Consider the following 12,994-nt stretch of genomic DNA (forward strand, 5'->3'; position numbering starts at 1 on the left):
TTATTATATCTGATTAACTGCCTTTACGAAGACACTGTGCTGAAAGTGCGTTGCTCTACAAATGGCCAACTTACAGGATCTGTACCAGCCACAAAGGGAGTCAAGCAAGGATGCATTTTAGCTCTGGCACTCTTTAACCTATATATGATCCAGTGTCTAACATCTCCAGAGTTCCACACTCCTAAACTGGGCTCAAAACCAATCTCTGTACTATTATATGCTGATGATGCGGTCCTCTTATCCCAAACAAAAATAAGCCTCAGTGTAATGGCAGAGAGAACACCTGGTCGTAAACTATCAGAAAACCAAAGTTATGGTTTTCTCAAGAAAATATAGGCCCCACAGTTGGTGTATGGACAATCAGCCAATCAAACAGGTCAAAGCTTTCAAATATTTGGGCCTTATCTTCTAGTCCACAGGGTCATGGGGAGCACACCAAAAATGTGCAAAAGAAAAAGCATCCCAAAGTGCCAAGACTTTGACTCACTTTTTCAATACAAAGGGTGGCAAACATATGCCATCAGTCGTAAAGGTCTTCCAAGCTAAACCCCTAGCACAGCTACTATACGGGGCTCAGACTTGGACTGGTAACCACCGTCGCACTTTGGAAGCTGTTCAATCAAAGTTTCTAAGGCAGATTTTTTCTGTACCGCCATGCGTCCCAAACACATCATTTGAGACTGGAGGCCAGTCTCCCTTCAGTAGCAGTACAGACTTGGCAAAGAACTCTTAACTTCTGGCTCTGCCTAAACTCAAATCCCCCTGGTTTACTATCCCTAGTACTTCAAGACTCTCATAAAAATGCCTGGCTTAAAACCGTCTATCGAAAACTTCACTCTTGTGGCTTATCACTACAACACCTACTCACTATGGGCCCTATTAAAGCAAACAGTCTAATTGGTCAACATCTAAAAGATATCGAGCATCAGAACAACCTGGCCACTATAAGGAAATTCTGCCCTTGGTATGTTCATTTTCCACCTCTCCATTTTGATTCTCTGGCCCCATATCTGCACAAACTTATTATCCTAAAATACAGGTGTGCTTTTACACTTGCAAGACTGGATGTTTTGCCATCTGCGGTACTTGAGGGTCAATTCCAAAAGATCCCGCCTGAGAAATGTATTTGCCCTTGTGGAGGTGGTAGCACCAAAACAGTGGCACACGTCCTCCTGTCTTGTACTCTCTACAAAGACTTGAGGAACGAGATCATCACCCCACTCATACTAACCATCCCAAGGTGCTCAACCACTGCCACAATGTCCTTTCTTCTATCAGATCAAAATGAGCAGATAACAGCAAAGCTTGCTAGGTTCATAGCAGGGGCAATCAGAATAAGGGCCACTAATGGACTGCTGATTCAGGACTTTAAATTGTGCTCTTATATCAAATTTCCTTTTCTGCATATACTGTAATGTTTTACTGTTGCTATGGCCATTGGCTAATGCGAATAAAGTTTTATCTATCTATCTTTCTTTCTTCTCTATGAGACTGCCCAGTTTCTTTCGAAAGGAAGTTCTGCAGGACTAAATACATTTTAAGAACCTAGCAGTCCACATGTCCAATCAGAAGAAGGGATGAGGAAGAAAGTAGATTCAGTTCACACCTCGAGGATGTGACTGCAGGAGTACAGTATTGCTGTACCAAATCGGACAAAAGATATCCAGTCCAGCATTTTGTCTCCAAATGAGCTGCTTGTTCTGTGCATCACCTGCTAGTGCCTGTGGTTCAGTAGAAGGATCATGAGCAGAGTCCAGTAAAAAAAAGTTGACAACTTGAATGCTCTACGGAAAATAATTCTAAGTCCATTTCCCAGTAGAGGTTTACAATAAATTGTCTTTTGTTTCAGGATTATTCTGTTCATTTTCATTGCTGAAAACTGTTTGCTTCATGGTTCATTCATTTGCATTTGCATTATGTTTTACTCATTTACATTTGTTTCATTTCAGTACTTGCATTCATTTTTGGTCTCTCCTCTCTGCTGGTGTTTGTGGTGGCAGCACAGCAGACATCTGCAGGCAGCATTGGGGGAACCTCTGTTTTATCCAGCATCCACTCTTCACCCCTGCAAAATGCCCTGGGATTGCACTTTGTCTAGGGATTCTGGGGAATAGGAAATGGCAGCTACCAAGAATGGTCCCAGAGCCAGCCAACGCATGAGTCAAGGTAAGCTGACCTCCTGATGTTCCTCCCTTGTTCTTGCAGGGAGGGGGCACCATTTTGGAGTCTGCCTCAGGTGCTGAAATGTCTTGGGCTGGCTCTGAGTGGTCCCATACTGCTTTCCATGTCAATTCAGCTCCTACTGCTGTTGGACACAAATAAACTTGGCCCCAAATATGACCCCAGTTCATGCCCATTCTTTGCACTCTGTATAGGACAATCAAAAACCGAATTGAGTGAACCTCATTTGATTCCATTTTCCATCTGTCTTGAAACAAATGCACATCCCTACTTCCCAACATCTCTATGTAATCAACATACAACTCTGTATGGTGTTGAACAGAGGAAGCTCTGCTGAATCTTTAGACTGTTTAGAACACTAATACGTTTAAGTGGGACAGATAGAATCATAAAAGTTTTGAGTTGGAAACCAATTGCAGGAATATGCAACTGTCCCATATGGGGATTGAACCAGCAACCTTGGCTTTATCAGCACCACACTCTAGCCAACTAAGCTATTCTCTTCTAGAGGAAACAAATACTGAGGCTACCATGAGAGTGTACTGAGCATGTTGATTTTTTAACCTCACGGATTTGGAAGTCACTTCCTGATGTTGAGAGAAGTCTCTATGAAGTATTATTTGGTGAGAAAAAATGTTTTCTGTTGTCCAAATGGAAGACGAAGGTGTTGGTGGTCTAAAAAGGGTCCCCTTTCTGCCTGAGGAAGTGGCTGCCACCAACCACATCCTGTGTCTGTAGTTCTTAGAAGGTTTTAGAAAGTTTCCCTTAATGAAGACTTTAACCCAGCCCCCATCTTTTCTGCTGTGCAGTTAGATTGTTCAGCCTGAGGTCCAGCTCCATGGGCCCTCTGGTAGTTCCCTCACTGTGAGAAGGCTACAGAAGGCAGAGGGCCTTCCCGGTAGACATACTCACTCTGTGGAACGCCCTTCCATCAGATGTCAAGGAAATAAACAACTATCTGACTTTAGAAGACATCTGAAGGCAACCCTGTATAGGGAAGTTTTTAATGTTTTATGTCTTACTGTGTTTTAATTTGATGGAAGCTGCCCAGAGTAGTTGGGGCAACCCAGTCAGGTAGGAGGCATATAAATAACAAATTATTATTATTATTACTATTATTATTATTATTATTATTAGGGTTTTCTTTACATAATGCTGAGTAATGCTTGCAGCCATGGGCAATGGATAGTTGGGTAGATTCAGCTGATGGAATAGAAGTTTCTTCTGACTGATCACAGAGAGGAGGGCAGGTGTGCCCATGAGCGGGAGATTCAATTGGGGTGAGCATGCAGAAACAGGATCATCACAAGAGATGGCATTGTATGCCCGAAACGGCCCCTAGCATTTGTTAATTAAGCTCAGAAAGGGATATGTAGGTAGGTGTTGATTCACTGGCAACACGCATAACAAAAGAGCTGGGAGTAGTCTGGATATCGAAAGGCAAAGTGTGTAAGAGCTGGGTTTCATGAAAGCTACATCCTGTGAGTTTTTGCAAGGTGATTGGCACAGCTGACACATAGCGCTCTACTCATTTACAGAATGTGGGATACCTGCCAAGAAAAGGCATGTCTGCAGCAGAGAATAGGTAAAAGATAGAGCAGGGTGCCAATTTTGATGGACCACCTACTACCTGCTGTTGGATGAAGTGGACCTTTGTACTTCTTGTCTTTTACCAAGTAAGACTCTTGGCCCATTTACCTCAGCGTTGTCTACTGGAGGAAGTTCTCCAGAGTCTTAGGCAAGAATTCTTTTCCTGGCCCCACTTGAGAGCTTTTAATGCGGAACATGTAATCTAACATTGAGCTATGGGCCTTCTTGTGTTTTTAAGCAAAAGTGCATACAGTGGTGCCTCGCAAGACGAAAATAATCCGTTCTGCGAGTCTCTTCGTCTAGTGGTTTTTTCGTCTTAGCGGCTTAGCGGATTAGCGCTATTAGCGGCTTAGCGGATTAGCGCTATTAGCGGTTTAGCGGCTATTAAAGGCTTAGCGGCTTAGCGGCTAAAAGGCTATTAGCGGCTTAGAAAAAGGGGGGAGCGGAAAAAAATCGCAAGACTTGCAAGACGTTTTCGTCTTGCGAAGCAAGCCCATAGGGAAATTCGTCTTGCAAAGTGCATCGAAAAACGGAAAACCCTTTCGTCTAGCGGGTTTTTCGTCTTGTGAGGCATTCGTCTTGCGGGGCTCCACTGTACTTGGTATCATTAGCATAGATGGTAATGGTGATGATGAATTAGTTTCCCTTTGCCCTAAGGTTCCAGAGCAAGTTACAACATTACACCACAATGCTAAAAACAGATCAAAACAATCACAAAAATAAGGTGGGTCGTATAAATGTACACCTCAAGTGTCAAAACCCAGAGTTTAGAGGTGTGCCTTCAGCATTCACCAAAAGCTGTACAATGTGTTCCACAGCTTAGGGGCCATCACAGAAAAGGTACCCCCAACCTCTGAGGGCAGAGGAACTACCAAGGGTGGCCCCTCCGTTGATCTCAGTACCCAAGAAGGTCTGTAGGGAAGGAGGTCATCTTTCAGATATTTTGGGCCTGAGCTGTTTAGAGCTTTAAACATTAACATGAGCAGCTCAAACTGGGCTGGAAATGAACTGGCAACGTATGCAGTTTTTCAAAACAGGAATTGTATGAAACCTGAACGAAAACTAACTGCTGCATTTTGTACCAATTGCAGTTTCCAAGTCGCCTTCAAGGGCAGCTCCAAGTAAAGCGCATTGCAATTACCCAATCTGGAAGTTACCAGAGCGTGGAGTACAGTTATGCCTTAACTATCAATTAATAATAATAAACATTTGCATACTGCTTTCAAATATTCATAATGCTTAACATGCATTATTTAGTTTTAAACCTTTCAACAACCCTGTAAGTTAAGTCAGTATTATTAGTTCCTATATTGCTGATGGTGGCGTGGCTCGCAGGTGGGGGTGGGGAGACGACACACTGAGATAATAGTTTGTCTAAAGTCATCTAAAACCACTGAATTCAGTAGTACGTACTTTCAGGTATTTATTTTTTACTTATTGCATTTGTATACTGCCCATATAACACAAACCCCCAATTCACTGGGGTAGAAGGAGTTTGGATGAATAGGAGGTGTCCCTCAACTGGCCTCTGTTATTTAAAAACTCAAAGAAGTTGATGCCAGCCATATCTGAAAGGAATCCCACATTCAGGGGGCCAACACAGAAAAGGCCCTCTCTCCAAGGGTGGACAAGGAGCCAATATGGTGCTCCGACTGGTGTGTTTCAACAGTGCTAACCTCCCTGCCGCCTTTCCCTCCCATCCTTTCTCCCAGCAAGCTACGGCGATTCCACTGCCAGATCAGGTAAGTGTTGCCACCCCAACTCAGCTACCGCCTCTCTTGTGTAACAGTCGATCAAATATCAGTCAACTACCACTTTGTGAAGGGTGCTTCTCTGATAGATTTTTACATGCAGGCAGGTCTATATGAGAGAAGGTGCTCAATCAAGTAACTGGGTCTCTGTTTAAGGGAAGTTTTTGCAATATCCTGGGTGACCTGCCTTATTGTGAGCACACACTGCACCCAAATTATAGCTCGGATGTTTACAGAATGCCCCTTAGGCATGGTGTGTCATCCCTTGGATAGGCTTAATCACCTATTATCAGAAGATGAACAATATGCTCCATTGAGCGCCATTACTATGAATAATATGATCCTGATGTTTTGAAATCCTTAGGGAAGCCTTCCAGCATTGAGCCATTAAGATTATTTTCATATATAGTAGAGTACTGGAGAAGGAATAGCCTTAAGAATTTGCTTCCATGGGATCTGGGGTGGGCCCAAGCGTTATTTTCAAGGCCAAGTAAAAGCATGTGCCACATACCTTATCCCAGACACATACATGGAATCCCATTCATACAAACATGTGAAAGAAAATGTTCTCTTTTCATTTTGAAATTTCATTTTCTACATTTTCAAAATCACACCCGGGCTTTTCTTTCATGCTCCAAACCACCTAGCACTTTTAGGCTATTGTTGTTCAGTCTGAAGAAGAGTCTTACAAAGTTTACTGGCTGTATTGTCACTTTTTCGTTGGCAGTTCGAAAGCACAAAGTGCAAGTAGATAAATAGGTACCGCTCCAGCGGGAAGGTAAACAGCCAGTAGCGGCTTAGTCATGCTGGCCACATGACCCGGAAGCTGTCTGCGGACAAACGCCGGCTCCCTTGGCCAATAAAGGGAGATGAGCGCCGCAACCCCAGAGTCGGTCACGACTGGACCTAATGGTCAAGGGTCCCTTTACCTTTAAGAAACATATAGTCCTTTTGATGTGTTTAATTTTTTTATTATAATAGACAAACATAGCTGCAAGCATTTTATAAATTCACTTTAAAGCATTCTTTTTTCCCCCTGGCCCTTTTCAGTGCAAATTCGTGAATTAATGGAACTTACCATGATATAACCTAACTATCTTTTGAAAGCATTAGACCAAAGTCTTATGATGCTTCTTGCAGCTCTTCATCACCACCATCAGTCTCTATACTGAAATCAATTTCATCTTGTTTTTTGGTTCATCTATTTCACTAGTAACTATACCTACCACCACCAATTACTGAAATGATTAGTTAGTGTATTCTCTAGAGATAAGCCAAATGCTTTTCCCCTTTCCCCCCTTTTTTGGTATCTCATACTGGTGGTAGGCATATTTCTAAGAAATGGAGCAGGGTGTACCTCACTTAGATGAAGTGGCCAAATCTCCCCACCCATTGGTGGCCATCAGCTGGAAGGGGGATGTTGTTTTTTAAGTGTAAAAATAGAAGAGGCGAACCTCAACTGCAAAATAAGGAAAAAGCCCTCCCCCCAGCCAAAAAAGCTTTTCATGTGCAGTAAACACTTCCAAAACTCACCTGTGGATGCATCTATCTGTAGAGTGCCCATGTGCGCTGTTTTGCAGAGGATAGCCCTCTCTTTCATTGGCTGCCAGGTTTGAAGAGCACCTCTATTTAAACAGCTGCCCTGTCCAAATCCCATTTGAAAATATAAAACCATAAAAAGGGAGAAGAGTTGTGGCCTGGAAATTGCCCGTCTACAGCACTTGCACACTATACCAAGCAGGTACACCTGTCACTTGGCTATACACTTCCCCCATGATGGTCAAATGTGTTGTATTTCTAATTAAAATTACAGCAATCCTTTATAAATGTGCACATATACATATAACTAAGCCCATGTGTGTTTGAATGCAGACATGTGACAAGCCTGCTTGCCTGTCACCTCAGAGTGCTGGGTGAACATAACACTGTGCAAGTGCAATGTACCTGCTGTGGACGGTGTCTGTGACTCCATCCGCCCATCCCGTACATTATATTGACAATTTTAAAATGGCGTTTTCAGTGTTCGGGTTACTCTTTGAGAAGATTAGCACCTCTCATGGTATGAGGCAAGCAAAGCAATGCAACACAGACCTTCAAAACAGAAGAAACAATGTTATACACGTAAGCAACCGTAACAATATCCTCCAGCTTCATTAATAGTTCCTTTTTAAAAAGCCAAACTTCTTTTTTTAAGGCTATCACACCATACCTGGGCAATGAGGCCTAACACAAGTATAAGGCTCACTGAAAAGTAAGGGTTTTAAAAACTGCCTGTATGAGCCTTAAATACACAATCCTCATTTCACTTTCAGACACAAACTTCTTTCCTTCAGTCAGTCTTTAAAAATCTGCTTGCATGGTGCAGTCTTAGAAGAGCAATGTGTAATTAAGGACTTTCATGGAGTGTGAATCTGCATGCTGTTTAGAGTAGATTCATTCCAAGTAGATTCATTCCATAACCTGAAACAAATATATGGAGTGGACATATATTCATTTTTAAAAAATAAATAAATCTGGGGATTCCAGATTGATACTGCTTCAAGTTTTGTGCTTGTCATTGTTGTTTCTAGTTCATATAGTTTCTTTTCCGTCGATTGTTTTTGTACTAATTTATCAATTCATTAGGAGACATGCTGTTGACATTATGAGCTATGTAAACATGAGGATGCAATTTGGAATGTTTTTGGCACTAGCAGCTGAACTCATTAAGTGTTAGTTTATACCTGCTGTCTTTTGGAAAGATTTCAATAAAGACACAGTTTTATAAGCTTTGTGGAGAAACATTTAGAATTGGTTAGAGTAATCTGGGACAGCTTCACTTTAGAGGGATTGCGAATGTGGTTGTCTTGGGTAGGACTCTAGGTTTGAGGATGCCCTGAGCAATGGCCCTCGTCGTGGGCTCCCTCCTCTTTTGGTGGATCATGTGGTGGGCTCACTTGGCAGCTGCGGCAGACAGCAGTGTGCATGTGGAGCTGAACCATCATTTGAACTTACCACAGTGCCCTGGGGCAGTGCCTCATGGGTGGGGTGGCAAAGCTACCACCATTCCAGTGATAGTCCTGTGAGCAGACTGCCAGCAATATGTCCTCCATTGTATAAGGGGAAGAGGCGTAGCTCAGTGGAAGGGCATCTGCTTTGCATGCCTAAGGTCCCAGGTTCAAACTCTGGGATCTCCAGATAGGGCTGCGAATGTCCCCCTATCCGAAAAGCGGCTGAAGAGCCACAGCTACATGGACTGTTTCACTCAGTATAAGGCAGCTTCCAAGGTTGTAACGGCCACCCACTTCCCACATCATGTGACTGATTTGCTCAGAAGTAAGGGGACTGTCAGCTGTGCTCCTAATAATCTGCTGGTCAAGCTTTAGCCTGCTGTCTCCTATCTCCCAATACAGTGGTACCTCAGGTTACAAACGCTTCGGGTTACAAAAAATTCGGGTTACAAATTCCGCTAACCTGGAAGTAGTTGCTCCGGGTTGTGGACTTTGCCCCAGGATGCGAACGGAAATTGCGCGGCGGCGGCAGGAGGCCCCTTTAGCGAAAGTGTGCCTAAGGTTAAGAACGGTTTTGGGTTAAGAATGGATCTCCAGACTAATTAAGTTCATAACCCCAGGTACCACTGTAGTTTACACAGCATAGCTCCAGTCTAGGTCTAGGCAGAAGTAGGAAGGGCAAAGGACTCTGTCCTCTTTGGGTAGTACAGTGGTACCTTGGGTTACAGATGCTTCAGGTTACAGATGCTTCAGGTTACAGACTCCACTAACCCAGAAATAGTACCTCAGGTTAAGAACTTTGCTTCAGGATGAGAACAGAAATCGTGCTCCGGCAGCGCAGCGGCAGTAGGAGGCCCTATTAGCTAAAGTAGTGCTTCAGGTTAAGAACAGTTTCAGGTTAAGAACGGACCTCCAGAACGAATTAAGTTCTTAACCTGAGGTACCACTGTATAGGAATCCAGCCCAACCCAGGTTTCCAAATTATTCAAGTTCATTACATACAAGTATAAAGAGCAAAACAGATCAGATTATTGGGTTAACTCTAAGTTTTACATTATTTAATAAGATGAGCCAAGACTAAGGATGGTCATATCCAGTGCTTTTTTTCTAAAAAAATGTTGAGGGGTACTCTCATTTTCCTACTCATATTGAAATACTGCCCCTCAATGAGGCCAAACTTAGATTCACAAAATGTTTAGGGGTATGCGTACCCCTGCATCCCCCTCAGGAAAAAAGCACTGGTCATATCTGAAGAATATGTATCTGAAGAAGTGTGCATGCACACGAAAGCTCATACCAAGAACTAACTTAGTTGGTCTTTAAGGTGCTACTGGAAGGAATTTTTTTATTTTGGTCATATCTGTTTCTCTCAGTTTCTCATTTATCCAGTATTCAGTTTGCTTTTCCACATTTTTGCATCAGTTTGTGAATTTATTATCACTAAATTTATTACCCACTCTTGGGTCCCAGTGAAAGGTTATAACAATTCAAAATTCAGAATTAAACACACGCACACAGTAGTACACCTCCCCAATCTCTGAGCTGTGCAAGATTCCAGGGGGTCCAGGCAATCACCCAGGCACAGCGGAAACTGTGATGTCTTTATGATATATGGTTTAATTACACATATATACAACCTGAGCCTATGATGGAGGGACTCACTGTTTTAACACCCCCAAAGTGTCTTATTTTCCCCATAGCTGCAGCCATGGATTCAAACAGAAATCAAACATTGTACTCTGCTTCTCTGGCTTTCCAGCCTACAGTTTTACTTCTACCTTCTACTTTCTGCTCACAGTAACACAAACTCAACTCTAAACTCTGGTTTTTCTACTTCTAACCAACCAGGAGCTAGAGGAAGGCGGCCCTGCCACCCATTTGGTGTCTCACGCAGAAGCCCCTTTCCTTCCTTCTCTTAATGGCCCATCACCCCAGGCAATTAGCTGATCAGGAAGGCAGCCTGACTTGCTGGATCTATGGAATCAGGAAGTTAGCCTGGCTTATATTTTAACACTGGCTGGGTTCAGGGGTTAAAAAGATCTGGCACCCACAAACTCATAACAATACGGTCATCACAAAAGTTTTACCAACATTTAAGTGCTCATTTCTGCTAATAAAACACATTTTGGCAAACCATTTCCCCTATTATAATGAATTTGTGTATGCTATTTTCACTAATATATGCAGCTTCCCCTTCTTCCAGCCTTATCTCATAACCTCACGCTGTTGAATCACTTTCAGGAGCCACTCAGATATAGATGAGTTAACATTGGCTCATCTGCTTAACGGCCACATTCTACCACAGCAATGATTTCATACACTGGTGAAAATATTTGCAGGCTGATCTGGATTGCAGTTCAACCTGAAACACTAAGGCTTTGTTTTGTCTGTGCCGAATCTTCTAGCATTCACCTTCCTTGGATGGTCCCAGGTTCAAGTATTATGAGGGAGAAAAAAACCTGTCTTACTTTCTCCATACCATGCATAATTTTATATACCTCAGATAATCCTAAGGGAGCACACCAGTGTGGAAGTGGCCCATTAGAAGTCACTTTAGGGCCAGGGCTCCCTCAAACTTGGAGCTGTCTGCTCATCACCATTGTAACTACACTGAGGCTGGCCCTTCTCCAGGCTCTTGCTCACTTTGGCAGGCAGAGAGACTGACTCACTGATCTTCCTCACCTCTTGCTCGTGGCTTCTGAGCCAGAGGGAGAAGACAAGTAAACAAGCAGGTGACACTGGTGTGGAGGAGAGGGAGCAGGTCTAGAGGGCATCTCTCAGTGATGTGCCCACTGTTAGAAAGATGCCTGACCACACACATCTCCGACAGTGGCTTCTTGACATTTCAGATAGATAAGGGCTGCCAATGGCTACTAGAAATGATGGCTCAGCTCTGCCCGACTTGCTGGAAACCACAGAAGGAGAGAGTGCTCTTGTGTGGCCACTGTGAGAACAGGAAGCTGGACTAGACAGTCCATTGGCTTGATCCAGCCGGCTCTTCATATGTTCAAATACTATCCTCCATAGCTAACCAATACACTGAAACTGACACGGGGACAAATAGAAGAGGACGCCTTCACCCCAGTATGGCTCCCCTTTATCACATACACAGCCCAACAAGACGATGACAAAAATCCACTGACAGCATACGAATCAATCTGTCTCACGTGACCCAACAAGCCCTCCTCCCCACCCTCATAAAAGCAAGCAAACCTCATTGCAGCCAACTACAGGCAACCAACCATACCCTGGGCCCCCAACCTCTCCCACTACCAGGGAAATGTAACAAGCGAAAAGAAAGAGAACCTACCCAGTTGACGCTGACACGAAACCCCACACGCACCCTATATAAATATATATATATAAGCCTTACCACTCCACCCCTCCCCTTCCCCAACTTTATACAGTCATACCTCGGGTTACAGACGCTTTGGGTTGCGCACCGCGCCAAACCCAGAAGTACCGGAACGGGTTACTTCTGGGTTTCGGTGCTTGCGCATGTGCAGACGCACCAAATCGCAACCTGCACGTGTGCAGATGCAGCGCTGCAGGTTGCAAACGCTGCAGGTTGCGAACGTGCTTCCCACACGGATCACGTTCGCAACCCGAGCTTCCACTGTACTGTAGTCAACACTAAGGTCTCACAACATATGTAACTAATTTGTAAGTAAGACTGTACAACCTGAAAAAAGAGACAAGGCATGTACTTTTGTAAACCCAGAAAATCTTTAATAATTATTATATATTAATTCTATATATGATCCTCCATGTGCACTATAAGTCCATAGAGAACTTTCTCATCTTTTCTCATGTCATTTTCGGTTGTGAATCGCCCTGGGATCTTTGGATGAAGAGCGGTATACAAATTTAATAATAGTAATAATAAACAATAATGATCCCTCACACCTCAGGACTGTTGTCACCTGTTACAAGGACTTACAATAAAGAGTGCCTCCTCCCACAACAGCCTGCCTGTGCATTAAAATCTTCAGATGTGGCTCTGCTCATAATACTGTCCATTAGTTAATTTTATATATGAATTTCTAGCATGCCCTGATCAATATGATCTCAGGGTAGGTTTAAGTACAGTAAAACAACACTGCAATAAAAACAAATCTGCAAAGCTTACATACGCAGAGCATATTCCCGAAAGCATTTCCGGTGTCACTTGAGTTTCTGAAGTGTGTTATGTATGTGCAAAGAAGGGGGCTTCCTGAAAGAAGTCAGACTGGAACTGGCACCACAGTCTTTTCTGTGCCAGGTCAAGACTTTTCCTTAAGTGCTGGCTTTATGGCCTCTGTATGCTTTTTAGTTTTATTAATTTGTACCTCTCCGTTTCTGCTTGAAGGATATGGTTGTTCTTATTCTACCACCACTTTGGAATCAGGACAAAGGGTGATTTAGCTTTTTTTAAAAAAAAGAAAAATAAATGAGCAAGTTTTTTCTCATCCCGGACATGCAGCAGTGCTGATGTCCAAGGAT

This window comes from Podarcis vaucheri (genome assembly GCF_965113315.1).
Source record: "Podarcis vaucheri genome assembly, chromosome: 1".
In the NCBI taxonomy this organism is placed as follows: Eukaryota; Metazoa; Chordata; class Lepidosauria; order Squamata; family Lacertidae; genus Podarcis; species Podarcis vaucheri.